Genomic DNA, 2,801 nt, shown 5'->3' on the forward strand with positions numbered 1-2,801 from the left:
GAATACAGTAGATATAACACCAATATAAATTTAGAATGAGTTCACAACCGTACCTAAGTGGTGATTTGCTTTATTATACTAACGGAGCTTACGAGTTTTCTGTTGAGTTTTGTGTTGTGAAGTTTTCAAGTTTTGGGTGAAGTTTCGATGGACTACGGAATAAGGAGTGGCAAGAGCCTAAGATTGGGGATGCCCAAGGCACCCCAAGGTAATATTAAAAGACAACCAAGCATCTAAGCTTGGGGATGCCCAGGATGGCATCCCCTGTTTCGTCTTCGTTCATCAGTAACCTTACTTGGAGCTACATTTTTATTCACCACATGATATGTGTTTTGCTTGGAGCGTCATTTTAGTTTATTAGGATTTACTTGCTGTTTGAATAATATCCCAAGATCTGAAATTCTTAAATGTTAGAGAGTCTTTAGATAGTCACATAATTATTCGACTACTCACTGATCTTCACTTATCTTTTGGAGTAGTTTGTCATTTGCTCTAGTGCTTCACTTATATCTTTTTAGAGCACGGCGGTGGTTTTATTTTATAGAAATTGATGAACTCTCATGCTTCACTTATATTATTTTGAGAGTCCTTAAACAGCATGGTAATTTTCTTAGGTTATGAATTTAGTCCTAATATGATGGGCATCCAAGAGGGATATAATAAAAACTTTCGTAAAAAGTGCATTGAATACTATGAGAAGTTTGATTACTTATGATGGTTTTGAGATATGAGGATGGTGAGATTAGAGTCATGTTAGTGAGTAATTGTTGATTGTAGAAATACTTGTGTTGAAGTTTGTGATTCCCGTAGCATGCACGTATGGTGAACCGTTATGTAACGAAGTTGGAGCATGATTTATTTATTAATTGTCTTCCTTATGAGTGGCGGCCGGGGACGAGCGATGGTCTTTTCCTACCAATATATCCCCCTAGGAGCATGCGTGTAGTACTTTGTTTCGGTGACTAATATAGTTTTGCAATAAGTATGTGAGTTCTTTATGACTAATGTTCAGTCCATGGATTATACACACTCTCACCCTTCCACCATTGCTAGCCTCTCTAGTACCGCGCAACTTTCGCCGGTACCATACACCCACCATATATCTTCCTCAAAACAGCCACCATACCTACCTATTATGGCATTTCCATAGCCATTCCGAGATATATTTCCATGCAACTTTTCACCGCTCCATTTATTATGACATGCTTCATCATTGTCATATTGCTTTGCATGATCATGTTGTTGACATAGTATTTGTGGCAAAGCCACCGTTCATAATTTTTTATACATGTCACTCTTGAGTCATTGCACATCCCGGTACACTCCCAGAGGCATTCATATAGAGTCATATTTTGTTCTAAGTATCGAGTTGTAATTCTTGAGTTGTAAGTAAATAAAAGTGTGATGATCTTCATCATTAGAGCATTGTCCCATGTGAGAAAAAAATAAAAAAGGCCAAAGAAGCCAATCAAAAAAAAGGAGAAAAGAAAAAAAGGATGAGAGAAAAGAGAGAACGGGCAATGTTACTATCCTTTTTCCATACTTGTGCTTCAAAGTAGAACCATGATCTTCATGTTAGAGAGTCTCCTATGTTGTCACTTTCATATACTAGTGGGAATTTTTCATTATAGAACTTGGATTGTATATTCCAACGATGGGCTTCCTCAAATTGCCCTAGGTATTTATGAGCAAACAAGTTGGATGCACACCCACTTAGTTTCTTTTATGATTTCATACACTTATAGCTCTAGTTCATCTGTTGCATGGCAATCCCTACTCACTCACATTGATATCTATTGATGGCATCTCCATAGACTGTTGATACGCCTAGTTGATGTGAGACCATCTCCTTCTTTTTGTCTTCTCCACAACCACCATATTCTATTCCACCTATAGTGCTATGTCCATGGCTCATGCTCATGTATTGCGTGAAAGTTGAAAAGCTTTGATAATATAAAAAGTATTAAACAATTGCTTGGCTTGTCATCGGGGTCGTGCATGATTTAAATACTTTGTGTGATGAAGATGGAGCATAGCCAGACTATATGATTTTGCAGGGATAACTTTCTTTGGCCATATTATTTTGAGATGTATGCTTGAAGTATTATTGTTTTTATGCCAATATTAAACTTTTGTTTTGAAGGTTATGGATCTGAATATTCATGTCACAATAGAGAAGATTACATATTGATAAATATGTTAGGTAGCATTCCACATCAAAAAATCTATTTTTATCATTTACCTACTCGAGGACGAGTAGGAATTTAGCTTGGGGATGTTTGATACGTCTCCAACGTATCTATAATTTTTTATTGTTCCATGCTATTATATTATCCATCTTGGATGTTTTATATGCATTTATATGCTATTTTATATTATTTTTCGGATTAACCTATTAACCTAGAGCCCAGTGCCAGTTTCTGTTTTTTCCTTGTTTTTGAGTTTTACAGAAAAGGAATACCAAATGGAGTCCAAACGAGCTGAAAATTTCCAGTGATTTTTTATGGACCAGAAGAAGCCCCCGAAGCATGAGAGTTGGGCCAGAAGAGTCCCGAGTCAACGACAAGGGTGGAGGGCACCCCCTAGGGCGCGCCCCCTACCTTGCCACTGACTCGTGGACCCCCCCTGACGTGAAACCAACTAAAAAATTCCTATAAATCAAGAAACCCCCAGAAAGAAACCTAGACCGGGAGTTTCGCCACCGCAAGACTCTATAGCCACGAAAAACCAATCGGGAGCCCGTTCCAGCACCCTGCCGGAGGGGAAAACCATCACCGGTGGCCATCTTCATCATCCCGGCG

This window comes from Triticum aestivum, chromosome 6D (assembly GCF_018294505.1).
Source record: "Triticum aestivum cultivar Chinese Spring chromosome 6D, IWGSC CS RefSeq v2.1, whole genome shotgun sequence".
Classification (NCBI taxonomy): Eukaryota; Viridiplantae; Streptophyta; class Magnoliopsida; order Poales; family Poaceae; genus Triticum; species Triticum aestivum.